At 45.6% G+C, this 25,099-nt stretch overlaps 24 non-coding genes and 1 pseudogene across 24 annotated transcripts; all 25 read right to left on the reverse strand.

The window, feature by feature from the left end:
* Positions 1-66: 66 nt before the first annotated feature.
* LOC134109613 (U2 spliceosomal RNA) lies at positions 67-250 on the reverse strand. Its single transcript, XR_009943022.1, has one exon. It is a non-coding gene; the product is annotated as a U2 spliceosomal RNA (small nuclear RNA).
* A 1,650-nt stretch (positions 251-1,900) lies between these two features.
* Positions 1,901-2,064, reverse strand: LOC134109491 (U1 spliceosomal RNA). Its single transcript, XR_009942900.1, has one exon. It is a non-coding gene; the product is annotated as a U1 spliceosomal RNA (small nuclear RNA).
* Positions 2,065-2,323: 259 nt separating this feature from the next.
* On the reverse strand, positions 2,324-2,514 carry LOC134109600 (U2 spliceosomal RNA). The gene has a single exon (XR_009943009.1). It is a non-coding gene; the product is annotated as a U2 spliceosomal RNA (small nuclear RNA).
* A 579-nt stretch (positions 2,515-3,093) lies between these two features.
* On the reverse strand, positions 3,094-3,209 carry LOC134109711 (U5 spliceosomal RNA). The gene has a single exon (XR_009943113.1). It is a non-coding gene; the product is annotated as a U5 spliceosomal RNA (small nuclear RNA).
* Positions 3,210-4,284: 1,075 nt separating this feature from the next.
* Positions 4,285-4,448, reverse strand: LOC134109492 (U1 spliceosomal RNA). Its single transcript, XR_009942901.1, has one exon. It is a non-coding gene; the product is annotated as a U1 spliceosomal RNA (small nuclear RNA).
* Positions 4,449-4,707: 259 nt separating this feature from the next.
* On the reverse strand, positions 4,708-4,898 carry LOC134109601 (U2 spliceosomal RNA). The gene has a single exon (XR_009943010.1). It is a non-coding gene; the product is annotated as a U2 spliceosomal RNA (small nuclear RNA).
* A 579-nt stretch (positions 4,899-5,477) lies between these two features.
* LOC134109712 (U5 spliceosomal RNA) lies at positions 5,478-5,593 on the reverse strand. The gene has a single exon (XR_009943114.1). It is a non-coding gene; the product is annotated as a U5 spliceosomal RNA (small nuclear RNA).
* A 1,075-nt stretch (positions 5,594-6,668) lies between these two features.
* Positions 6,669-6,832, reverse strand: LOC134109493 (U1 spliceosomal RNA). Its single transcript, XR_009942902.1, has one exon. It is a non-coding gene; the product is annotated as a U1 spliceosomal RNA (small nuclear RNA).
* Positions 6,833-7,091: 259 nt separating this feature from the next.
* LOC134109569 (U2 spliceosomal RNA) lies at positions 7,092-7,282 on the reverse strand. Its single transcript, XR_009942978.1, has one exon. It is a non-coding gene; the product is annotated as a U2 spliceosomal RNA (small nuclear RNA).
* Positions 7,283-7,861: 579 nt separating this feature from the next.
* On the reverse strand, positions 7,862-7,977 carry LOC134109684 (U5 spliceosomal RNA). Its single transcript, XR_009943086.1, has one exon. It is a non-coding gene; the product is annotated as a U5 spliceosomal RNA (small nuclear RNA).
* A 1,075-nt stretch (positions 7,978-9,052) lies between these two features.
* LOC119202620 (U1 spliceosomal RNA) lies at positions 9,053-9,216 on the reverse strand. The gene has a single exon (XR_005116036.1). It is a non-coding gene; the product is annotated as a U1 spliceosomal RNA (small nuclear RNA).
* Positions 9,217-9,475: 259 nt separating this feature from the next.
* LOC119202626 (U2 spliceosomal RNA) lies at positions 9,476-9,666 on the reverse strand. Its single transcript, XR_005116040.2, has one exon. It is a non-coding gene; the product is annotated as a U2 spliceosomal RNA (small nuclear RNA).
* Positions 9,667-10,245: 579 nt separating this feature from the next.
* Positions 10,246-10,361, reverse strand: LOC119205221 (U5 spliceosomal RNA). Its single transcript, XR_005117479.1, has one exon. It is a non-coding gene; the product is annotated as a U5 spliceosomal RNA (small nuclear RNA).
* A 1,075-nt stretch (positions 10,362-11,436) lies between these two features.
* Positions 11,437-11,600, reverse strand: LOC119228223 (U1 spliceosomal RNA). The gene has a single exon (XR_005117473.2). It is a non-coding gene; the product is annotated as a U1 spliceosomal RNA (small nuclear RNA).
* A 259-nt stretch (positions 11,601-11,859) lies between these two features.
* LOC119205218 (U2 spliceosomal RNA) lies at positions 11,860-12,030 on the reverse strand (annotated as a pseudogene).
* A 5,703-nt stretch (positions 12,031-17,733) lies between these two features.
* LOC119202637 (U5 spliceosomal RNA) lies at positions 17,734-17,849 on the reverse strand. Its single transcript, XR_005116048.2, has one exon. It is a non-coding gene; the product is annotated as a U5 spliceosomal RNA (small nuclear RNA).
* A 1,075-nt stretch (positions 17,850-18,924) lies between these two features.
* LOC119205208 (U1 spliceosomal RNA) lies at positions 18,925-19,088 on the reverse strand. Its single transcript, XR_005117471.1, has one exon. It is a non-coding gene; the product is annotated as a U1 spliceosomal RNA (small nuclear RNA).
* A 259-nt stretch (positions 19,089-19,347) lies between these two features.
* LOC119208377 (U2 spliceosomal RNA) lies at positions 19,348-19,538 on the reverse strand. Its single transcript, XR_009942939.1, has one exon. It is a non-coding gene; the product is annotated as a U2 spliceosomal RNA (small nuclear RNA).
* Positions 19,539-20,117: 579 nt separating this feature from the next.
* Positions 20,118-20,233, reverse strand: LOC119206943 (U5 spliceosomal RNA). The gene has a single exon (XR_005118232.2). It is a non-coding gene; the product is annotated as a U5 spliceosomal RNA (small nuclear RNA).
* A 1,072-nt stretch (positions 20,234-21,305) lies between these two features.
* On the reverse strand, positions 21,306-21,469 carry LOC134109495 (U1 spliceosomal RNA). The gene has a single exon (XR_009942904.1). It is a non-coding gene; the product is annotated as a U1 spliceosomal RNA (small nuclear RNA).
* A 259-nt stretch (positions 21,470-21,728) lies between these two features.
* On the reverse strand, positions 21,729-21,919 carry LOC134109570 (U2 spliceosomal RNA). The gene has a single exon (XR_009942979.1). It is a non-coding gene; the product is annotated as a U2 spliceosomal RNA (small nuclear RNA).
* A 579-nt stretch (positions 21,920-22,498) lies between these two features.
* LOC134109713 (U5 spliceosomal RNA) lies at positions 22,499-22,614 on the reverse strand. The gene has a single exon (XR_009943115.1). It is a non-coding gene; the product is annotated as a U5 spliceosomal RNA (small nuclear RNA).
* Positions 22,615-23,689: 1,075 nt separating this feature from the next.
* On the reverse strand, positions 23,690-23,853 carry LOC134109496 (U1 spliceosomal RNA). The gene has a single exon (XR_009942905.1). It is a non-coding gene; the product is annotated as a U1 spliceosomal RNA (small nuclear RNA).
* Positions 23,854-24,112: 259 nt separating this feature from the next.
* LOC134109571 (U2 spliceosomal RNA) lies at positions 24,113-24,303 on the reverse strand. Its single transcript, XR_009942980.1, has one exon. It is a non-coding gene; the product is annotated as a U2 spliceosomal RNA (small nuclear RNA).
* A 667-nt stretch (positions 24,304-24,970) lies between these two features.
* On the reverse strand, positions 24,971-25,086 carry LOC134109714 (U5 spliceosomal RNA). The gene has a single exon (XR_009943116.1). It is a non-coding gene; the product is annotated as a U5 spliceosomal RNA (small nuclear RNA).
* Between the last annotated feature and the right edge of the window lie 13 nt (positions 25,087-25,099).

A 25,099-nucleotide genomic window follows, 5' to 3' on the forward strand; every position in this document is an offset into this window, starting at 1 on the left:
CAGAGGCAAACCAACTACCTAGACTACACCAATGAATTGGGTCACCAGTTATTTTTTTCACAAGATAAAGGTTGCACCGTTCCCGGAAGTGCTGCAATACCGGGTCAATGCTTGGAGTGAGCAGAGCAAGCCCCTTTTTCATCTCCCAGAGCTAAAAATCGGCTTAATATGTAGTCCTCATATAGAGGACATATCAGATATTAAACTGATAAGAACAGATACTACACTTGATCTTGTACACAGAGGCAAAACCAACTACCTAGACTACACCAATGAATTGGGTCACCAGTTATTTTTTTCACAAGATAAAGGTAACAGATAACGGACAACCTTGGCGAACACCGCAGTTTATGTTAACTGCTTTTGTCAGGTGTCCGTTAGCAACAAATTTGCTTGTAATGCCCCGGTACAGCAATCCCACCCATCTTATCATCCTCTCCGGGAAGCCCACTTTTTGCAGCACTTGAAAGAGGTACTGGTGCGAGACCCGATCAAAGGCTTTTTCAAAGTCTAAATTTAGGACTACTAGCCGAATGTTTCTGTCTCTCGCATAACAGATGGTGTCTCGGATCAGTATGAGGCTATCTGTGATCTTCCTCCCAGGTACGGCACAGGCTTGATCTGGGTGAATCATCTCCCCTAAGACTCCAGACATCCGTGATGCCAATATTTTGCTAAAAAGTTTACAGTCACAGTTTAAAAGGGTGATCGGTCTCCAGTTCTTCAGGTCTGTTTTTTCCTTACCTTTATGCAGGAGGGTCACTATTCCTACTCTAAAGCTTTCAGGTAGTTGATCAAATTTTTCAAGTTCCATGAAGACAGTGAGCAAGTCAGGGTTTAGAATGTCCCAAAAGGTTGAGTAGAATTCCCAGGGGAGGCCATCCTCTCCTGGAGACTTCCCTGTTTTAAAACTTTTCATGCAGTTGCTTAACTCTGGTATGGTAAAATTGTGGGTTAAAAGCCTGCTGTCTTCCACCGTTTTTTCAATGCATTTTAAAACATCCTCTATGGCTTCGCTCTTAACAGATTTTTCTTTGTAGAGCTCTGAATAAAAGTTTTCTATTACAGAAAGTATTTCTGCAGTTGTTTCAGCTGTGTCTCCGTTGTCTTTTTTCAGTCTTAGCAAGTTAAAAGCACTGGTTTTTCTTTGACACTAATATCAGTGGAGAGTGCGGACGCAGTCCCCAACTACCACAAAAACACTGCCCTGCACTCTGAAAACTTCACACACAGGCTCAGGGCCACCACGGGAAGAGCATGCACGCAAGTACACACGTGCACGCACACACACACACACTCTCGGACTGAATGGGAGTCAATGGGAGCTTCCCCAGGGGAACCTCCTATTGGGCCCAACATCTACAGTGGCCCCCCTGAGGGCCCCGGGAGGAGCTGGTCCAAATTTCAGCAGCTCAGCACCAACCAAGACAGAGTTGCAGGCAAAATCCAAACTCATTTCCCGGTTTGTAGTGGTCGGTTTGACAAATTCTTGGAGACCTGTCTTGGACTGACAGCCGCACTCTGCAAACTTCACACACAAGCTCAGGGCCACCATGGGTAGAGCATGCACACGAGCACACACGTGCAAGCTCCTGATGAACTCTTGTTGAATTCACTTTGAATTCAGACAGTGATTTCACTTTCAGGCACCTCTTTCCGACAATGGAATCACCCAAAAACAAACCTCAAAAGTCATTGATTTTTTTTCAATCAAAAATTGTAAGGCCCTCCTGAAATGTTGTTGGTTTACTGTTAATTCAGACAATCACTCAGTGGTTTAACACTCCAGTGGTGAGTATACTGGTCCATTGTTGGCAAAGAGGCTCAATCTTGGGGACCAACAGTAGTTGAAAGAGATGTGTCCAAGTGGAAAGCACTGGTTTTTCTTTGACACTAATATCAGGGGAGAGCGCGGACGCAGTCCCCCACTACCACAAATTATGCAGTCGAGATTCCCACATTTGAGGAATTCGCAGTGGTCAACACAGCCGGAGTGCAATGGCTGAGCCTCGCCCTGGGTGAACCACCTTTGTGATCATGGTATCTCCCCTGCCAGGTAAGTATAAGTTGGTAGTGACAGAGACAGGAGTGGTATTCCCAAACAGAGCACTTGGGGTGACGGTTCCCAGATGGCACCGTCCTCACAGATCAGTGAATTTAAAATCAGTGATCAGTGTGAAATGCAAAATAAAGGCACAATTGATGAGTAAACATATCAGTTGCTTGCCAAAAGTCTCAGCCAGTTGAGACTTGTACACAGAGGCAAACCAACTACCTAGACTACACCAATGAATTGGGTCACCAGTTATTTTTTTCACAAGATAAAGGTAGCACCGTTCCCGGAAGTGCTGCAATACCGGGTCAATGCTTGGAGTGAGCAGAGCAAGCCCCTTTTTCATCTCCCAGAGCTAAAAATCGGCTTAATATGTAGTCCTCATATAGAGGACATATCAGATATTAAACTGATAAGAACAGATACTACACTTGATCTTAGCCAAAAGGCCGAGAAGCGATGACACATGAATGTTTGCCTCCAGACCCAACGGACTAGCGCATCTCTCAAATGTCGGGGTGCGGCTCATACAAATGGGCGTGGCAGTCGCCTGTTACTTAACATCCCACTCCCCACGCAGCCTGTATTCTTAAAAATCTTTGATTTCCTTCCAATCAAAAGTGTAAGCTCTTGATGAACTCTTGTTGATTCCTTCCAATCAAAAGTGTAAGCTCTTGATGAACTCTTGTTGATTCCTTCCAATCAAAAGTGTAAGCTCTTGATGAACTCTTGTTGATTCCTTCCAATCAAAAGTGTAAGCTCTTGATGAACTCTTGTTGAATTCACTTATAATTCAGAGAGTGATTTCACTTTTAGGCACCTCTGTCTAAAAATGGAACTAACCCCAAACAGCCCTCAAAAATCATTCGTTTTTTTTGCAATCAAAAGTGTAAGCTCCTGCCTAAATCTTGATTTCACTCTAAATTCAGACAGTAATTTGAGACTTGATCCAAAGCTCAACCAGAGACTCCAGGAATAAGTTTACTCAAATGACAGGCTCTTACATCCTACTAATTTATTTTTCTTACAAGTACATGAGGCTTAGCCAAATAGCAGAGCCTGGCAAAAAATAAGGTCAACTCATTGTTGTTCCTCTCCACGGAAGTCTTTAGTAAAAGGCGAAAGACTTATGCGTATTGAAGAGAAAGCAAAGTCAGTAGCACAATCAGGTGAAAGGCAGCCCTATATCCCTGTGGAACAAGTAATCCCTCTTGGGGTAGGGAGTGGTTGAGCTGCAGGTGTCCAAAGCCTAACCCATTTCCCAGCCCCCTTTCCTCAAAAAATCTATGATTTCTTTTCAATCAAAAATTGTAAGGCCCTCCTGAAATGTTGTTGGTTTACTGTGAATTCAGACAATCATTCAGTGATTTAACACTCCAGTGGTGAGTAAACAGGTCCATTGTTGGCAAAGAAGCTCAATCTTGGGGACCAACAGTAGTTCAAAGAGATGTGTGCCAGTGAAAAGCACTGGTTTTTCTTTGACACTAATATCAGTGGAGAGTGCGGACGCAGTCCCCAACTACCACAAAAACACTGCCCTGCACTCTGAAAACTTCACACACAGGCTCAGGGCCACCACGGGAAGAGCATGCACGCAAGTACACACGTGCACGCACACACACACACACACTCGGACTGAATGGGAGTCAATGGGAGCTTCCCCAGGGGAACCTCCTATTGGGCCCAAAATCTACAGTGCCCCCCCTGAGGGCCCCGGGAGGAGCTGGTCCAAATTTCAGCAGCTCAGCACCAACCAAGACAGAGTTGCAGGCAAAATCCAAACTCATTTCCCGGTTTGTAGTGGTCGGTTTGACAAATTCTTGGAGACCTGTCTTGGACTGACAGCCGCACTCTGCAAACTTCACACACAAGCTCAGGGCCACCATGGGTAGAGCATGCACACGAGCACACACGTGCAAGCTCCTGATGAACTCTTGTTGAATTCACTTTGAATTCAGACAGTGATTTCACTTTCAGGCACCTCTTTCCGACAATGGAATCACCCAAAAACAAACCTCAAAAGTCATTGATTTTTTTTCAATCAAAAATTGTAAGGCCCTCCTGAAATGTTGTTGGTTTACTGTTAATTCAGACAATCACTCAGTGGTTTAACACTCCAGTGGTGAGTATACTGGTCCATTGTTGGCAAAGAGGCTCAATCTTGGGGACCAACAGTAGTTGAAAGAGATGTGTCCAAGTGGAAAGCACTGGTTTTTCTTTGACACTAATATCAGGGGAGAGCGCGGACGCAGTCCCCCACTACCACAAATTATGCAGTCGAGATTCCCACATTTGAGGAATTCGCAGTGGTCAACACAGCCGGAGTGCAATGGCTGAGCCTCGCCCTGGGTGAACCACCTTTGTGATCATGGTATCTCCCCTGCCAGGTAAGTATAAGTTGGTAGTGACAGAGACAGGAGTGGTATTCCCAAACAGAGCACTTGGGGTGACGGTTCCCAGATGGCACCGTCCTCACAGATCAGTGAATTTAAAATCAGTGATCAGTGTGAAATGCAAAATAAAGGCACAATTGATGAGTAAACATATCAGTTGCTTGCCAAAAGTCTCAGCCAGTTGAGACTTGTACACAGAGGCAAACCAACTACCTAGACTACACCAATGAATTGGGTCACCAGTTATTTTTTTCACAAGATAAAGGTAGCACCGTTCCCGGAAGTGCTGCAATACCGGGTCAATGCTTGGAGTGAGCAGAGCAAGCCCCTTTTTCATCTCCCAGAGCTAAAAATCGGCTTAATATGTAGTCCTCATATAGAGGACATATCAGATATTAAACTGATAAGAACAGATACTACACTTGATCTTAGCCAAAAGGCCGAGAAGCGATGACACATGAATGTTTGCCTCCAGACCCAACGGACTAGCGCATCTCTCAAATGTCGGGGTGCGGCTCATACAAATGGGCGTGGCAGTCGCCTGTTACTTAACATCCCACTCCCCACGCAGCCTGTATTCTTAAAAATCTTTGATTTCCTTCCAATCAAAAGTGTAAGCTCTTGATGAACTCTTGTTGATTCCTTCCAATCAAAAGTGTAAGCTCTTGATGAACTCTTGTTGATTCCTTCCAATCAAAAGTGTAAGCTCTTGATGAACTCTTGTTGATTCCTTCCAATCAAAAGTGTAAGCTCTTGATGAACTCTTGTTGAATTCACTTATAATTCAGAGAGTGATTTCACTTTTAGGCACCTCTGTCTAAAAATGGAACTAACCCCAAACAGCCCTCAAAAATCATTCGTTTTTTTTGCAATCAAAAGTGTAAGCTCCTGCCTAAATCTTGATTTCACTCTAAATTCAGACAGTAATTTGAGACTTGATCCAAAGCTCAACCAGAGACTCCAGGAATAAGTTTACTCAAATGACAGGCTCTTACATCCTACTAATTTATTTTTCTTACAAGTACATGAGGCTTAGCCAAATAGCAGAGCCTGGCAAAAAATAAGGTCAACTCATTGTTGTTCCTCTCCACGGAAGTCTTTAGTAAAAGGCGAAAGACTTATGCGTATTGAAGAGAAAGCAAAGTCAGTAGCACAATCAGGTGAAAGGCAGCCCTATATCCCTGTGGAACAAGTAATCCCTCTTGGGGTAGGGAGTGGTTGAGCTGCAGGTGTCCAAAGCCTAACCCATTTCCCAGCCCCCTTTCCTCAAAAAATCTATGATTTCTTTTCAATCAAAAATTGTAAGGCCCTCCTGAAATGTTGTTGGTTTACTGTGAATTCAGACAATCATTCAGTGATTTAACACTCCAGTGGTGAGTAAACAGGTCCATTGTTGGCAAAGAAGCTCAATCTTGGGGACCAACAGTAGTTCAAAGAGATGTGTGCCAGTGAAAAGCACTGGTTTTTCTTTGACACTAATATCAGTGGAGAGTGCGGACGCAGTCCCCAACTACCACAAAAACACTGCCCTGCACTCTGAAAACTTCACACACAGGCTCAGGGCCACCACGGGAAGAGCATGCACGCAAGTACACACGTGCACGCACACACACACACACACTCGGACTGAATGGGAGTCAATGGGAGCTTCCCCAGGGGAACCTCCTATTGGGCCCAAAATCTACAGTGCCCCCCCTGAGGGCCCCGGGAGGAGCTGGTCCAAATTTCAGCAGCTCAGCACCAACCAAGACAGAGTTGCAGGCAAAATCCAAACTCATTTCCCGGTTTGTAGTGGTCGGTTTCACAAATTCTTGGAGACCTGTCTTGGACTGACAGCCGCACTCTGCAAACTTCACACACAAGCTCAGGGCCACCATGGGTAGAGCATGCACACGAGCACACACGTGCAAGCTCCTGATGAACTCTTGTTGAATTCACTTTGAATTCAGACAGTGATTTCACTTTCAGGCACCTCTTTCCGACAATGGAATCACCCAAAAACAAACCTCAAAAGTCATTGATTTTTTTTCAATCAAAAATTGTAAGGCCCTCCTGAAATGTTGTTGGTTTACTGTTAATTCAGACAATCACTCAGTGGTTTAACACTCCAGTGGTGAGTATACTGGTCCATTGTTGGCAAAGAGGCTCAATCTTGGGGACCAACAGTAGTTGAAAGAGATGTGTCCAAGTGGAAAGCACTGGTTTTTCTTTGACACTAATATCAGGGGAGAGCGCGGACGCAGTCCCCCACTACCACAAATTATGCAGTCGAGATTCCCACATTTGAGGAATTCGCAGTGGTCAACACAGCCGGAGTGCAATGGCTGAGCCTCGCCCTGGGTGAACCACCTTTGTGATCATGGTATCTCCCCTGCCAGGTAAGTATAAGTTGGTAGTGACAGAGACAGGAGTGGTATTCCCAAACAGAGCACTTGGGGTGACGGTTCCCAGATGGCACCGTCCTCACAGATCAGTGAATTTAAAATCAGTGATCAGTGTGAAATGCAAAATAAAGGCACAATTGATGAGTAAACATATCAGTTGCTTGCCAAAAGTCTCAGCCAGTTGAGACTTGTACACAGAGGCAAACCAACTACCTAGACTACACCAATGAATTGGGTCACCAGTTATTTTTTTCACAAGATAAAGGTTGCACCGTTCCCGGAAGTGCTGCAATACCGGGTCAATGCTTGGAGTGAGCAGAGCAAGCCCCTTTTTCATCTCCCAGAGCTAAAAATCGGCTTAATATGTAGTCCTCATATAGAGGACATATCAGATATTAAACTGATAAGAACAGATACTACACTTGATCTTAGCCAAAAGGCCGAGAAGCGATGACACATGAATGTTTGCCTCCAGACCCAACGGACTAGCGCATCTCTCAAATGTCGGGGTGCGGCTCATACAAATGGGCGTGGCAGTCGCCTGTTACTTAACATCCCACTCCCCACGCAGCCTGTATTCTTAAAAATCTTTGATTTCCTTCCAATCAAAAGTGTAAGCTCTTGATGAACTCTTGTTGATTCCTTCCAATCAAAAGTGTAAGCTCTTGATGAACTCTTGTTGATTCCTTCCAATCAAAAGTGTAAGCTCTTGATGAACTCTTGTTGATTCCTTCCAATCAAAAGTGTAAGCTCTTGATGAACTCTTGTTGAATTCACTTATAATTCAGAGAGTGATTTCACTTTTAGGCACCTCTGTCTAAAAATGGAACTAACCCCAAACAGCCCTCAAAAATCATTCGTTTTTTTTGCAATCAAAAGTGTAAGCTCCTGCCTAAATCTTGATTTCACTCTAAATTCAGACAGTAATTTGAGACTTGATCCAAAGCTCAACCAGAGACTCCAGGAATAAGTTTACTCAAATGACAGGCTCTTCCATCCTACTAATTTATTTTTCTTACAAGTACATGAGGCTTAGCCAAATAGCAGAGCCTGGCAAAAAATAAGGTCAACTCATTGTTGTTCCTCTCCACGGAAGTCTTTAGTAAAAGGCGAAAGACTTATGCGTATTGAAGAGAAACCAAAGTCAGTAGCACAATCAGGTGAAAGGCAGCCCTATATCCCTGTGGAACAAGTAATCCCTCTTGGGGTAGGGAGTGGTTGAGCTGCAGGTGTCCAAAGCCTAACCCATTTCCCAGCCCCCTTTCCTCAAAAAATCTATGATTTCTTTTCAATCAAAAATTGTAAGGCCCTCCTGAAATGTTGTTGGTTTACTGTGAATTCAGACAATCATTCAGTGATTTAACACTCCAGTGGTGAGTAAACAGGTCCATTGTTGGCAAAGAAGCTCAATCTTGGGGACCAACAGTAGTTCAAAGAGATGTGTGCAAGTTAAAAGCACTGGTTTTTCTTTGACACTAATATCAGTGGAGAGTGCGGACGCAGTCCCCAACTACCACAAAAACACTGCCCTGCACTCTGAAAACTTCACACACAGGCTCAGGGCCACCACGGGAAGAGCATGCACGCAAGTACACACGTGCACGCACACACACACACACTCTCGGACTGAATGGGAGTCAATGGGAGCTTCCCCAGGGGAACCTCCTATTGGGCCCAACATCTACAGTGGCCCCCCTGAGGGCCCCGGGAGGAGCTGGTCCAAATTTCAGCAGCTCAGCACCAACCAAGACAGAGTTGCAGGCAAAATCCAAACTCATTTCCCGGTTTGTAGTGGTCGGTTTGACAAATTCTTGGAGACCTGTCTTGGACTGACAGCCGCACTCTGCAAACTTCACACACAAGCTCAGGGCCACCATGGGTAGAGCATGCACACGAGCACACACGTGCAAGCTCCTGATGAACTCTTGTTGAATTCACTTTGAATTCAGACAGTGATTTCACTTTCAGGCACCTCTTTCCGACAATGGAATCACCCAAAAACAAACCTCAAAAGTCATTGGGTTTTTTTCAATCAAAAATTGTAAGGCCCTCCTGAAATGTTGTTGGTTTACTGTTAATTCAGACAATCACTCAGTGGTTTAACACTCCAGTGGTGAGTATACTGGTCCATTGTTGGCAAAGAGGCTCAATCTTGGGGACCAACAGTAGTTGAAAGAGATGTGTCCAAGTGGAAAGCACTGGTTTTTCTTTGACACTAATATCAGGGGAGAGCGCGGACGCAGTCCCCCACTACCACAAATTATGCAGTCGAGATTCCCACATTTGAGGAATTCGCAGTGGTCAACACAGCCGGAGTGCAATGGCTGAGCCTCGCCCTGGGTGAACCACCTTTGTGATCATGGTATCTCCCCTGCCAGGTAAGTATAAGTTGGTAGTGACAGAGACAGGAGTGGTATTCCCAAACAGAGCACTTGGGGTGACGGTTCCCAGATGGCACCGTCCTCACAGATCAGTGAATTTAAAATCAGTGATCAGTGTGAAATGCAAAATAAAGGCACAATTGATGAGTAAACATATCAGTTGCTTGCCAAAAGTCTCAGCCAGTTGAGACTTGTACACAGAGGCAAACCAACTACCTAGACTACACCAATGAATTGGGTCACCAGTTATTTTTTTCACAAGATAAAGGTAGCACCGTTCCCGGAAGTGCTGCAATACCGGGTCAATGCTTGGAGTGAGCAGAGCAAGCCCCTTTTTCATCTCCCAGAGCTAAAAATCGGCTTAATATGTAGTCCTCATATAGAGGACATATCAGATATTAAACTGATAAGAACAGATACTACACTTGATCTTAGCCAAAAGGCCGAGAAGCGATGACACATGAATGTTTGCCTCCAGACCCAACGGACTAGCGCATCTCTCAAATGTCGGGGTGCGGCTCATACAAATGGGCGTGGCAGTCGCCTGTTACTTAACATCCCACTCCCCACGCAGCCTGTATTCTTAAAAATCTTTGATTTCCTTCCAATCAAAAGTGTAAGCTCTTGATGAACTCTTGTTGATTCCTTCCAATCAAAAGTGTAAGCTCTTGATGAACTCTTGTTGATTCCTTCCAATCAAAAGTGTAAGCTCTTGATGAACTCTTGTTGATTCCTTCCAATCAAAAGTGTAAGCTCTTGATGAACTCTTGTTGAATTCACTTATAATTCAGAGAGTGATTTCACTTTTAGGCACCTCTGTCTAAAAATGGAACTAACCCCAAACAGCCCTCAAAAATCATTCGTTTTTTTTGCAATCAAAAGTGTAAGCTCCTGCCTAAATCTTGATTTCACTCTAAATTCAGACAGTAATTTGAGACTTGATCCAAAGCTCAACCAGAGACTCCAGGAATAAGTTTACTCAAATGACAGGCTCTTCCATCCTACTAATTTATTTTTCTTACAAGTACATGAGGCTTAGCCAAATAGCAGAGCCTGGCAAAAAATAAGGTCAACTCATTGTTGTTCCTCTCCACGGAAGTCTTTAGTAAAAGGCGAAAGACTTATGCGTATTGAAGAGAAACCAAAGTCAGTAGCACAATCAGGTGAAAGGCAGCCCTATATCCCTGTGGAACAAGTAATCCCTCTTGGGGTAGGGAGTGGTTGAGCTGCAGGTGTCCAAAGCCTAACCCATTTCCCAGCCCCCTTTCCTCAAAAAATCTATGATTTCTTTTCAATCAAAAATTGTAAGGCCCTCCTGAAATGTTGTTGGTTTACTGTGAATTCAGACAATCATTCAGTGATTTAACACTCCAGTGGTGAGTAAACAGGTCCATTGTTGGCAAAGAAGCTCAATCTTGGGGACCAACAGTAGTTCAAAGAGATGTGTGCAAGTTAAAAGCACTGGTTTTTCTTTGACACTAATATCAGTGGAGAGTGCGGACGCAGTCCCCAACTACCACAAAAACACTGCCCTGCACTCTGAAAACTTCACACACAGGCTCAGGGCCACCACGGGAAGAGCATGCACGCAAGTACACACGTGCACGCACACACACACACACTCTCGGACTGAATGGGAGTCAATGGGAGCTTCCCCAGGGGAACCTCATATTGGGCCCAACATCTACAGTGGCCCCCCTGAGGGCCCCGGGAGGAGCTGGTCCAAATTTCAGCAGCTCAGCACCAACCAAGACAGAGTTGCAGGCAAAATCCAAACTCATTTCCCGGTTTGTAGTGGTCGGTTTGACAAATTCTTGGAGACCTGTCTTGGACTGACAGCCGCACTCTGCAAACTTCACACACAAGCTCAGGGCCACCATGGGTAGAGCATGCACACGAGCACACACGTGCAAGCTCCTGATGAACTCTTGTTGAATTCACTTTGAATTCAGACAGTGATTTCACTTTCAGGCACCTCTTTCCGACAATGGAATCACCCAAAAACAAACCTCAAAAGTCATTGATTTTTTTTCAATCAAAAATTGTAAGGCCCTCCTGAAATGTTGTTGGTTTACTGTTAATTCAGACAATCACTCAGTGGTTTAACACTCCAGTGGTGAGTATACTGGTCCATTGTTGGCAAAGAGGCTCAATCTTGGGGACCAACAGTAGTTGAAAGAGATGTGTCCAAGTGGAAAGCACTGGTTTTTCTTTGACACTAATATCAGGGGAGAGCGCGGACGCAGTCCCCCACTACCACAAATTATGCAGTCGAGATTCCCACATTTGAGGAATTCGCAGTGGTCAACACAGCCGGAGTGCAATGGCTGAGCCTCGCCCTGGGTGAACCACCTTTGTGATCATGGTATCTCCCCTGCCAGGTAAGTATAAGTTGGTAGTGACAGAGACAGGAGTGGTATTCCCAAACAGAGCACTTGGGGTGACGGTTCCCAGATGGCACCGTCCTCACAGATCAGTGAATTTAAAATCAGTGATCAGTGTGAAATGCAAAATAAAGGCACAATTGATGAGTAAACATATCAGTTGCTTGCCAAAAGTCTCAGCCAGTTGAGACTTGTACACAGAGGCAAACCAACTACCTAGACTACACCAATGAATTGGGTCACCAGTTATTTTTTTCACAAGATAAAGGTAGCACCGTTCCCGGAAGTGCTGCAATACCGGGTCAATGCTTGGAGTGAGCAGAGCAAGCCCCTTTTTCATCTCCCAGAGCTAAAAATCGGCTTAATATGTAGTCCTCATATAGAGGACATATCAGATATTAAACTGATAAGAACAGATTTTTTTTTTTTTTTTTTTTTTTTTTTTTTTTTTTTTTTTTATTATCTTACACATCTTTACCTTACATCATCCATTACACCAGCAAAAATACAATATACGGATAATACAATGCAGAACTCATACATAATACAGTTTGTAGAACTCAAACCCTACCCCCTAGGGCCACACTCCCTTCCATCGTTCCTTAGCTGCATGGAAGCCATACTTTTCCTCCTCCCCCCTTTTCATCTGGCGCAGCTTCTCCCTCACCCTCGCGACAATACTTTCTATCTCGTTTCCCTCATTACTTTTAATAAGGGCCATTCTGTCATCCCAAAGTGCTGCCTTCCCCATTGACAGAATTAACCACAACAAAAATCCCTCCCTCCCTCGTCCTCTTAATCCCACACCCAACATCAAAACCTCATAAGACAGTCTCCCCAATCTCGGAAAAAAAACCCCCAGCTCTCCCCACATTGCTCTTGCAAACCCACATCCCCAAAAAACATGGCACAAATCCTCGTCTCTGCCGCAACCTAACCGTGGACAGGAGCGTAGCCTTGACAGGCCATGCCTGTACAAAGTATCCCTCACAGGCATCCTCTTATGTAGGCATAGCCAGTTGATGTCTTTCAGTCGGTTTGGCAGCTCCTTGTGCTGCGTAAAAGTCCACTTGTCTCTGCCGACTCCGAGAACCCTCACAGGTCCCTGTTTTGCCACTAAGGCCTTGTATAGCCTCCTATGATCCAGGCATAGGTCCCCTTCCCCACACTCCTTGTGCCTCTTAGCCCAGCCTATCATCTGCTTGTAATGTGGTGGAATAATTTCCCCTTTCGGCCGCCCATTCTCCCATTTCACCAAATTCCTCAGGGGAAAGGACAGCCAAAACCTGAGCAGCACGTGGTACCAGTGCCCACTGGGGGATCTTACCCCATTGCAGCAAAAAGAAAAGAAAAGAACATCTAATTTAAGCGGAACATCAGGCACTCCCCTCCCCCCCTCTGTTACGCCTTGCTTCATCCAGTCCCTCCTCACATACTCATATCCCCCCCACACAAAGGAGAAGACATCCCCCACTAATCTTCTCCTATACTCCGGAGGCAGCGGGAAAACATACGCCAGGTAAATTATTGATGGCAGGATGTCCGCCTTGACTGCCAAAACCCTCCCAGTTAAGGATAAACGTCGGGTCTTCCACAGCCCTATTCTTGACCTCACACCAGCCAGTCGCCTTCTCCAATTCACCCGCCCACTCTCGCTTTTATCAAAATCCACCCCCAGTATTCTCATTGGACCCTGGCACTCTGACAATCCAAACTGCACCCCCCCTCTCCCCTTCCATGGTCCAAAATACTTGACTTTGGATTTTCCCACATTGACCTTTGCCCCGGATACTTTGGAAAAGGACTCCAAGATGTCCAAAACACGAAGCAAGGAGCTCTCCGTTGTTAAAAAGAGAGTCATGTCATCTGCATACTGAGACATCCTCAAATCTCTTTCTCCCCCTCCTGGAAGGCGCAATCCTTTAACCTCAGCATCCGCCCTAATAGCTAAAGCTAGAGGTTCGACATATAAAACAAAAAGCAGTGGTGAGAGTGGACACCCTTGCCTCACCCCTGTTTGCTGTGGCACCAGATCCCCCATATGCCCATTCACTCCCACCCTACTTCCAACCCCTGTATACATAATCCCTAACCACCTCCGAAAAATGGGTCCGAAACCCATCCTCTCTAAGACAGCTGCCAAAAAACCTTGGTTGACCCTATCAAACGCCTTTTCCATGTCCAACCCCACCAGCATGAGAGGCACCCCACGTTCCTCCGCCCAGTGGATACAATCCCTCACCAGCCCTAAATTCCATTGGATGTGTCTCCCCTCCACCCCGCATGTCTGATCCACATTTACCACATGAGGTAGAGCCGATCGGAGTCGTCTAGCCAACACTCTGGCGATGATCTTGTAATCAACGCAGAGGAGAGTTATTGGCCTGAAATTTCCCAGGTCCTCTTTTTCCCCTTTTTTGTGTAACAGTGTCAACACCCCCTCCCTCATTGTCTTCCCCAACAGCCCCCCTTCTATCACTGACCCCACAACTTTTAAAAAATCCTCCCGCAGGATTCCCCAAAAAGTTGCATAAAATTCCTTCGGTAACCCATCAATCCCTGGCACCTTTCCCGCTCCCAACCCTCTCATAGCTTCCTCCAATTCCGCAAGACCCACCGGACGTTCTAAGGCCTCCACCACTTCCCCTGGCACCTTAACCTCAAGGCCCTTTAAAAAACCTCCTTGTTCTGGTCCGTCCACCTCTTGTGGCCCCATGGTGTCCCCAAAAAATTTGGAGGCAATCCCAACCATGCCTCTTGGATCCGAGACAAGGTTACCATCTTTCTCCCGTAGCCCGGAAATACACACCCTTGACCGGGCATCCCTCACCTGTTTAAAAAACATGGGCGTACAGGTCTCTGCCACATTTAATGATTCCATCCTACATCTTTTCAGGAAGTCATCAGCTTTCCCTTTAAAATACAGGCCCAATTGTTCCCTCACTTCCCTGTCCCTCTGCTTATCCCTTATTCCCCCCTTGTTCTCTGCCTCCATTAAAGAATGCAACTCCTTTTGAAGCCTCCTAAAACCCCCCCTCTTTTCCCTTGCTCTTTCTGAACAATATTCAACCGTCACCCTCCTGATGTTTACCTTTATGTATTCCCACCAGTCCACAATATTGCCAAAGAAGGGCTTCAGTAAGACCCACCCCTCATAGTGTGAAATGACGGCTCTACGGAAAGCCTCCTCCCCCAACACCCTGCAATTTAACTTCCAGTACCCCTTTCCAAAACTTGGGGCCACCACTAAAAAGGCCACCTCCAGTTGGTTGTGGTCAGAGAACCACACTGGTCTCACAACTGCCTTACGTACAGCAACAGCACCTGGCACAAAAACAAAATCAATCCTACTATGTGCACCCCGTGAATTTGACCATGTTGTACCCTCGCCTGTTGGCTCCACAGCCCTGTACCCGTCTTTCAGCATGAACCCCTTCACCAAATCTGTCAAATACGGCAAACTAAAATCCCCCGACCCCTCAAAAGAGACATTGAAATCCCCCCCTAGAACCACCACCTTGTTTGTGACACACACCTCTGTTAGTGCAATAAATAGGGCCTTACGTCCCTTCGGCTCCGCTGGTGCATACACATTAATAAATCTAAATGAAACCCCCCTCCAAAATGCATCCACCACCAGGACCCTCCCCTGGACCACTGAAAAACTGTCCCGAACTTGAAACTCTTTATTCCCAAAGAGGATTCCGACCCCTGAGGAGTGTACCCCCCCGACTCCCCATCTGGACTCACCCTTGAGCCAGGCCTCCGAAAAGGCCCTGACATCCCCACCATCCCTCAGATGCACTTCCTGCAGAAAGCAAACATGTAAGGGCGTCTGAAACAGGTATTGGTAAATACTTGCCCTCTTCACCACATTCCTCATACCCCTGACATTTATGGTCATTACTGAAAATAAGGCCATTCAGTAATCAGCTTGGAGTGTGGCCACAAATTCGAAAACGACCCTCCTTTTCACTTTGTCCCTCATTCCCCTTGTACTTAATGACAGTACCTTAAGAGAACCCATTTCAGGCAAAGTTTGTTCCCCCTACTGGGTGTACGGGGTGTCTTTGTCCATCTGTTCAGCCCAGGAAAGAGGAACCGTGTTTGCCGAGTTTGCCGGTCGACTAGGTCCATCATATACGTCCTCCCCATATGGGGATGACAACATGAGCAAGCCTTGGGGGAGTTCAAAATCCATCCCCAGCCCTTCGGCCATCAAGGCAGCTCCTTCCCCTGTGCACTGTCCCTCCAACTCTTCTGCAGCATTCCCATTTGGGTCCTGTTGTATGTCCTCTCTGGCTCCACTGTCGTCAGTGGCATTCCCCAGCTTCACGGCTTCCTCTCTCCTACTGCCGTCAATCCCCTCCTTTTCATCCACGACATCCGTCTTCTCCCTCTTGGTTTTTTTACTGCATGCCTCCTCTGCACACTCTTCATACTCACACGTCAGTGTTCCAAAAACCTGTGAGACCTTTCGTGCCCCTGGCTTCATCGTGGGGAAGGATGCACCAAGCGTAAGCTCCGGAAACTCCTCCATCTCGCTATGGTCTGCTGCTTGGGCTGCCTCGTCCACTAGTGCTGCTCCTTCGTCCTGCAATGCGGCTCCCACTCCTCCCTCTAAGGTATCTGCTCCAGGCCCCATCGGTGCTGGCCCCTCCTTGGTAGGCCGCGATGTCTCGGATTCTGTTTCCTGCACTGTGGTTCTGTTAAGGACTCCCGTTTGTTTTGCAACCTCGGAAAAAGTCCTCCTGCGGCTAGGGCAGCTCCTATAGAGGTGGTCCGCCCCTCCGCATCCGTGGCAAGTTTTCGGTGCCACACATTCCTTGGCCACGTGTCCTGTTTGCCCACAAAACCGGCAGCTTTCCCCCGTGCAGCCTGCTTCTGAGTGGCCAGACCGTCTGCATTTACGACAGAAGGCTGGCTGGCGGTTATAGAACAAATACCCGCGGTCGCCCCCAAGACTAAAAAAGGCAGGGGGGTGTTGGAGGCCATCCGGCCCTGTCGGATCTGGATTCAGCAGAACCTGGAACAGCCGACGTCCGGTCCAAAAACCAAGTGGGTCTTTTATATGGCGGGCTGATGTTGCCACGTCCCCATACTGGCACAGAAAGGAAACTAAAGCTTCATCAGTGACAAAGGGGTTGTACATATGGACTGACACTGTTCTGAAGTTCGGTCTGTCAAGGTTCAGGACTTCGTAGTAGGCAAGAGGGCTCACCTTCGCCTCCTTTCTGCAGATTTCCGATACTCTTCTGTAGATGTCCTCGGTCCTGAAGGTAACGTCAAAAGCTTTTTCCTGCTGGTTCCACTGAATGCACAGAACATCCTGTATCACCAGATTGAGCTGGCCCATGATGACTTGTTTTCCAAAAAAAACTCTCGACAGGACCTGATCTTCTTCTTTGGTAGCTCGAAATCTCAGAGTATACCTCAGCCCGACCTTTGGGATCGGCTGCTCGTTGGGTGATGTGGCCATTCCTCCGTCGTCACGCGCTTCCCTTGCGTTGTCAAAAATGGATTACCATGGTGATCTTAGCCAAAAGGCCGAGAAGCGATGACACATGAATGTTTGCCTCCAGACCCAACGGACTAGCGCATCTCTCAAATGTCGGGGTGCGGCTCATACAAATGGGCGTGGCAGTCGCCTGTTACTTAACATCCCACTCCCCACGCAGCCTGTATTCTTAAAAATCTTTGATTTCCTTCCAATCAAAAGTGTAAGCTCTTGATGAACTCTTGTTGATTCCTTCCAATCAAAAGTGTAAGCTCTTGATGAACTCTTGTTGATTCCTTCCAATCAAAAGTGTAAGCTCTTGATGAACTCTTGTTGATTCCTTCCAATCAAAAGTGTAAGCTCTTGATGAACTCTTGTTGAATTCACTTATAATTCAGAGAGTGATTTCACTTTTAGGCACCTCTGTCTAAAAATGGAACTAACCCCAAACAGCCCTCAAAAATCATTCGTTTTTTTTGCAATCAAAAGTGTAAGCTCCTGCCTAAATCTTGATTTCACTCTAAATTCAGACAGTAATTTGAGACTTGATCCAAAGCTCAACCAGAGACTCCAGGAATAAGTTTACTCAAATGACAGGCTCTTCCATCCTACTAATTTATTTTTCTTACAAGTACATGAGGCTTAGCCAAATAGCAGAGCCTGGCAAAAAATAAGGTCAACTCATTGTTGTTCCTCTCCACGGAAGTCTTTAGTAAAAGGCGAAAGACTTATGCGTATTGAAGAGAAAGCAAAGTCAGTAGCACAATCAGGTGAAAGGCAGCCCTATATCCCTGTGGAACAAGTAATCCCTCTTGGGGTAGGGAGTGGTTGAGCTGCAGGTGTCCAAAGCCTAACCCATTTCCCAGCCCCCTTTCCTCAAAAAATCTATGATTTCTTTTCAATCAAAAATTGTAAGGCCCTCCTGAAATGTTGTTGGTTTACTGTGAATTCAGACAATCATTCAGTGATTTAACACTCCAGTGGTGAGTAAACAGGTCCATTGTTGGCAAAGAAGCTCAATCTTGGGGACCAACAGTAGTTCAAAGAGATGTGTGCCAGTGAAAAGCACTGGTTTTTCTTTGACACTAATATCAGTGGAGAGTGCGGACGCAGTCCCCAACTACCACAAAAACACTGCCCTGCACTCTGAAAACTTCACACACAGGCTCAGGGCCACCACGGGAAGAGCATGCACGCAAGTACACACGTGCACGCACACACACACACACACTCGGACTGAATGGGAGTCAATGGGAGCTTCCCCAGGGGAACCTCCTATTGGGCCCAAAATCTACAGTGGCCCCCCTGAGGGCCCCGGGAGGAGCTGGTCCAAATTTCAGCAGCTCAGCACCAACCAAGACAGAGTTGCAGGCAAAATCCAAACTCATTTCCCGGTTTGTAGTGGTCGGTTTCACAAATTCTTGGAGACCTGTCTTGGACTGACAGCCGCACTCTGCAAACTTCACACACAAGCTCAGGGCCACCATGGGTAGAGCATGCACACGAGCACACACGTGCAAGCTCCTGATGAACTCTTGTTGAATTCACTTTGAATTCAGACAGTGATTTCACTTTCAGGCACCTCTTTCCGACAATGGAATCACCCAAAAACAAACCTCAAAAGTCATTGATTTTTTTTCAATCAAAAATTGTAAGGCCCTCCTGAAATGTTGTTGGTTTACTGTTAATTCAGACAATCACTCAGTGGTTTAACACTCCAGTGGTGAGTATACTGGTCCATTGTTGGCAAAGAGGCTCAATCTTGGGGACCAACAGTAGTTGAAAGAGATGTGTCCAAGTGGAAAGCACTGGTTTTTCTTTGACACTAATATCAGGGGAGAGCGCGGACGCAGTCCCCCACTACCACAAATTATGCAGTCGAGATTCCCACATTTGAGGAATTCGCAGTGGTCAACACAGCCGGAGTGCAATGGCTGAGCCTCGCCCTGGGTGAACCACCTTTGTGATCATGGTATCTCCCCTGCCAGGTAAGTATAAGTTGGTAGTGACAGAGACAGGAGTGGTATTCCCAAACAGAGCACTTGGGGTGACGGTTCCCAGATGGCACCGTCCTCACAGATCAGTGAATTTAAAATCAGTGATCAGTGTGAAATGCAAAATAAAGGCACAATTGATGAGTAAACATATCAGTTGCTTGCCAAAAGTCTCAGCCAGTTGAGACTTGTACACAGAGGCAAACCAACTACCTAGACTACACCAATGAATTGGGTCACCAGTTATTTTTTTCACAAGATAAAGGTTGCACCGTTCCCGGAAGTGCTGCAATACCGGGTCAATGCTTGGAGTGAGCAGAGCAAGCCCCTTTTTCATCTCCCAGAGCTAAAAATCGGTTTAATATGTAGTCCTCATATAGAGGACATATCAGATATTAAACTGATAAGAACAGATACTACACTTGATCTTAGCCAAAAGGCCGAGAAGCGATGACACATGAATGTTTGCCTCCAGACCCAACGGACTAGCGCATCTCTCAAATGTCGGGGTGCGGCTCATACAAATGGGCGTGGCAGTCGCCTGTTACTTAACATCCCACTCCCCACGCAGCCTGTATTCTTAAAAATCTTTGATTTCCTTCCAATCAAAAGTGTAAGCTCTTGATGAACTCTTGTTGATTCCTTCCAATCAAAAGTGTAAGCTCTTGATGAACTCTTGTTGATTCCTTCCAATCAAAAGTGTAAGCTCTTGATGAACTCTTGTTGATTCCTTCCAATCAAAAGTGTAAGCTCTTGATGAACTCTTGTTGAATTCACTTATAATTCAGAGAGTGATTTCACTTTTAGGCACCTCTGTCTAAAAATGGAACTAACCCCAAACAGCCCTCAAAAATCATTCGTTTTTTTTGCAATCAAAAGTGTAAGCTCCTGCCTAAATCTTGATTTCACTCTAAATTCAGACAGTAATTTGAGACTTGATCCAAAGCTCAACCAGAGACTCCAGGAATAAGTTTACTCAAATGACAGGCTCTTCCATCCTACTAATTTATTTTTCTTACAAGTACATGAGGCTTAGCCAAATAGCAGAGCCTGGCAAAAAATAAGGTCAACTCATTGTTGTTCCTCTCCACGGAAGTCTTTAGTAAAAGGCGAAAGACTTATGCGTATTGAAGAGAAAGCAAAGTCAGTAGCACAATCAGGTGAAAGGCAGCCCTATATCCCTGTGGAACAAGTAATCCCTCTTGGGGTAGGGAGTGGTTGAGCTGCAGGTGTCCAAAGCCTAACCCATTTCCCAGCCCCCTTTCCTCAAAAAATCTATTTCTTTTCAATCAAAAATTGTAAGGCCCTCCTGAAATGTTGTTGGTTTACTGTGAATTCAGACAATCATTCAGTGATTTAACACTCCAGTGGTGAGTAAACAGGTCCATTGTTGGCAAAGAAGCTCAATCTTGGGGACCAACAGTAGTTCAAAGAGATGTGTGCAAGTTAAAAGCACTGGTTTTTCTTTGACACTAATATCAGTGGAGAGTGCGGACGCAGTCCCCAACTACCACAAAAACACTGCCCTGCACTCTGAAAACTTCACACACAGGCTCAGGGCCACCACGGGAAGAGCATGCATGCAAGTACACACGTGCACGCACACACACACACACTCTCGGACTGAATTGGAGTCAATGGGAGCTTCCCCAGGGGAACCTCCTATTGGGCCCAAAATCTACAGTGGCCCCCCTGAGGGCCCCGGGAGGAGCTGGTCCAAATTTCAGCAGCTCAGCACCAACCAAGACAGAGTTGCAGGCAAAATCCAAACTCATTTCCCGGTTTGTAGTGGTCGGTTTCACAAATTCTTGGAGACCTGTCTTGGACTGACAGCCGCACTCTGCAAACTTCACACACAAGCTCAGGGCCACCATGGGTAGAGCATGCACACGAGCACACACGTGCAAGCTCCTGATGAACTCTTGTTGAATTCACTTTGAATTCAGACAGTGATTTCACTTTCAGGCACCTCTTTCCGACAATGGAATCACCCAAAAACAAACCTCAAAAGTCATTGATTTTTTTTCAATCAAAAATTGTAAGGCCCTCCTGAAATGTTGTTGGTTTACTGTTAATTCAGACAATCACTCAGTGGTTTAACACTCCAGTGGTGAGTATACTGGTCCATTGTTGGCAAAGAGGCTCAATCTTGGGGACCAACAGTAGTTGAAAGAGATGTGTCCAAGTGGAAAGCACTGGTTTTTCTTTGACACTAATATCAGGGGAGAGCGCGGACGCAGTCCCCCACTACCACAAATTATGCAGTCGAGATTCCCACATTTGAGGAATTCGCAGTGGTCAACACAGCCGGAGTGCAATGGCTGAGCCTCGCCCTGGGTGAACCACCTTTGTGATCATGGTATCTCCCCTGCCAGGTAAGTATAAGTTGGTAGTGACAGAGACAGGAGTGGTATTCCCAAACAGAGCACTTGGGGTGACGGTTCCCAGATGGCACCGTCCTCACAGATCAGTGAATTTAAAATCAGTGATCAGTGTGAAATGCAAAATAAAGGCACAATTGATGAGTAAACATATCAGTTGCTTGCCAAAAGTCTCAGCCAGTTGAGACTTGTACACAGAGGCAAACCAACTACCTAGACTACACCAATGAATTGGGTCACCAGTTATTTTTTTCACAAGATAAAGGTTGCACCGTTCCCGGAAGTGCTGCAATACCGGGTCAATGCTTGGAGTGAGCAGAGCAAGCCCCTTTTTCATCTCCCAGAGCTAAAAATCGGCTTAATATGTAGTCCTCATATAGAGGACATATCAGATATTAAACTGATAAGAACAGATACTACACTTGATCTTAGCCAAAAGGCCGAGAAGCGATGACACATGAATGTTTGCCTCCAGACCCAACGGACTAGCGCATCTCTCAAATGTCGGGGTGCGGCTCATACAAATGGGCGTGGCAGTCGCCTGTTACTTAACATCCCACTCCCCACGCAGCCTGTATTCTTAAAAATCTTTGATTTCCTTCCAATCAAAAGTGTAAGCTCTTGATGAACTCTTGTTGATTCCTTCCAATCAAAAGTGTAAGCTCTTGATGAACTCTTGTTGATTCCTTCCAATCAAAAGTGTAAGCTCTTGATGAACTCTTGTTGATTCCTTCCAATCAAAAGTGTAAGCTCTTGATGAACTCTTGTTGAATTCACTTATAATTCAGAGAGTGATTTCACTTTTAGGCACCTCTGTCTAAAAATGGAACTAACCCCAAACAGCCCTCAAAAATCATTCGTTTTTTTTGCAATCAAAAGTGTAAGCTCCTGCCTAAATCTTGATTTCACTCTAAATTCAGACAGTAATTTGAGACTTGATCCAAAGCTCAACCAGAGACTCCAGGAATAAGTTTACTCAAATGACAGGCTCTTCCATCCTACTAATTTATTTTTCTTACAAGTACATGAGGCTTAGCCAAATAGCAGAGCCTGGCAAAAAATAAGGTCAACTCATTGTTGTTCCTCTCCACGGAAGTCTTTAGTAAAAGGCGAAAGACTTATGCGTATTGAAGAGAAACTAAAGTCAGTAGCACAATCAGGTGAAAGGCAGCCCTATATCCCTGTGGAACAAGTAATCCCTCTTGCGGTAGGGAGTGGTTGAGCTGCGGGTGTCCAAAGCCTAACCCATTTCCCAGCCCCCTTTCCTCAAAAAATCTATGATTTCTTTTCAATCAAAAATTGTAAGGCCCTCCTGAAATGTTGTTGGTTTACTGTGAATTCAGACAATCATTCAGTGATTTAACACTCCAGTGGTGAGTAAACAGGTCCATTGTTGGCAAAGAAGCTCAATCTTGGGGACCAACAGTAGTTCAAAGAGATGTGTGCCAGTGAAAAGCACTGGTTTTTCTTTGACACTAATATCAGTGGAGAGTGCGGACGCAGTCCCCAACTACCACAAAAACACTGCCCTGCACTCTGAAAACTTCACACACAGGCTCAGGGCCACCACGGGAAGAGCATGCACGCAAGTACACACGTGCACGCACACACACACACACACTCGGACTGAATGGGAGTCAATGGGAGCTTCCCCAGGGGAACCTCCTTTTGGGCCCAAAATCTACAGTGGCCCCCCTGAGGGCCCCGGGAGGAGCTGGTCCAAATTTCAGCAGCTCAGCACCAACCAAGACAGAGTTGCAGGCAAAATCCAAACTCATTTCCCGGTTTGTAGTGGTCGGTTTCACAAATTCTTGGAGACCTGTCTTGGACTGACAGCCGCACTCTGCAAACTTCACACACAAGCTCAGGGCCACCATGGGTAGAGCATGCACACGAGCACACACGTGCAAGCTCCTGATGAACTCTTGTTGAATTCACTTTGAATTCAGACAGTGATTTCACTTTCAGGCACCTCTTTCCGACAATGGAATCACCCAAAAACAAACCTCAAAAGTCATTGATTTTTTTTCAATCAAAAATTGTAAGGCCCTCCTGAAATGTTGTTGGTTTACTGTTAATTCAGACAATCACTCAGTGGTTTAACACTCCAGTGGTGAGTATACTGGTCCATTGTTGGCAAAGAGGCTCAATCTTGGGGACCAACAGTAGTTGAAAGAGATGTGTCCAAGTGGAAAGCACTGGTTTTTCTTTGACACTAATATCAGGGGAGAGCGCGGACGCAGTCCCCCACTACCACAAATTATGCAGTCGAGATTCCCACATTTGAGGAATTCGCAGTGGTCAACACAGCCGGAGTGCAATGGCTGAGCCTCGCCCTGGGTGAACCACCTTTGTGATCATGGTATCTCCCCTGCCAGGTAAGTATAAGTTGGTAGTGACAGAGACAGGAGTGGTATTCCCAAACAGAGCACTTGGGGTGACGGTTCCCAGATGGCACCGTCCTCACAGATCAGTGAATTTAAAATCAGTGATCAGTGTGAAATGCAAAATAAAGGCACAATTGATGAGTAAACATATCAGTTGCTTGCCAAAAGTCTCAGCCAGTTGAGACTTGTACACAGAGGCAAACCAACTACCTAGACTACACCAATGAATTGGGTCACCAGTTATTTTTTTCACAAGATAAAGGTTGCACCGTTCCCGGAAGTGCTGCAATACCGGGTCAATGCTTGGAGTGAGCAGAGCAAGCCCCTTTTTCATCTCCCAGAGCTAAAAATCGGCTTAATATGTAGTCCTCATATAGAGGACATATCAGATATTAAACTGATAAGAACAGATACTACACTTGATCTTAGCCAAAAGGCCGAGAAGCGATGACACATGAATGTTTGCCTCCAGACCCAACGGACTAGCGCATCTCTCAAATGTCGGGGTGCGGCTCATACAAATGGGCGTGGCAGTCGCCTGTTACTTAACATCCCACTCCCCACGCAGCCTGTATTCTTAAAAATCTTTGATTTCCTTCCAATCAAAAGTGTAAGCTCTTGATGAACTCTTGTTGATTCCTTCCAATCAAAAGTGTAAGCTCTTGATGAACTCTTGTTGATTCCTTCCAATCAAAAGTGTAAGCTCTTGATGAACTCTTGTTGATTCCTTCCAATCAAAAGTGTAAGCTCTTGATGAACTCTTGTTGATTCCTTCCAATCAAAAGTGTAAGCTCTTGATGAACTCTTGTTGATTCCTTCCAATCAAAAGTGTAAGCTCTTGATGAACTCTTGTTGAATTCACTTATAATTCAGAGAGTGATTTCACTTTTAGGCACCTCTGTCTAAAAATGGAACTAACCCCAAACAGCCCTCAAAAATCATTCGTTTTTTTTGCAATCAAAAGTGTAAGCTCCTGCCTAAATCTTGATTTCACTCTAAATTCAGACAGTAATTTGAGACTTGATCCAAAGCTCAACCAGAGACTCCAGGAATAAGTTTACTCAAATGACAGGCTCTTCCATCCTACTAATTTATTTTTCTTACAAGTACATGAGGCTTAGCCAAATAGCAGAGCCTGGCAAAAAATAAGGTCAACTCATTGTTGTTCCTCTCCACGGAAGTCTTTAGTAAAAGGCGAAAGACTTATGCGTATTGAAGAGAAACTAAAGTCAGTAGCACAATCAG

This window comes from Pungitius pungitius, unplaced genomic scaffold, assembly GCF_949316345.1.
Source record: "Pungitius pungitius unplaced genomic scaffold, fPunPun2.1 scaffold_38, whole genome shotgun sequence".
Lineage (NCBI taxonomy): Eukaryota > Metazoa > Chordata > Actinopteri > Perciformes > Gasterosteidae > Pungitius > Pungitius pungitius.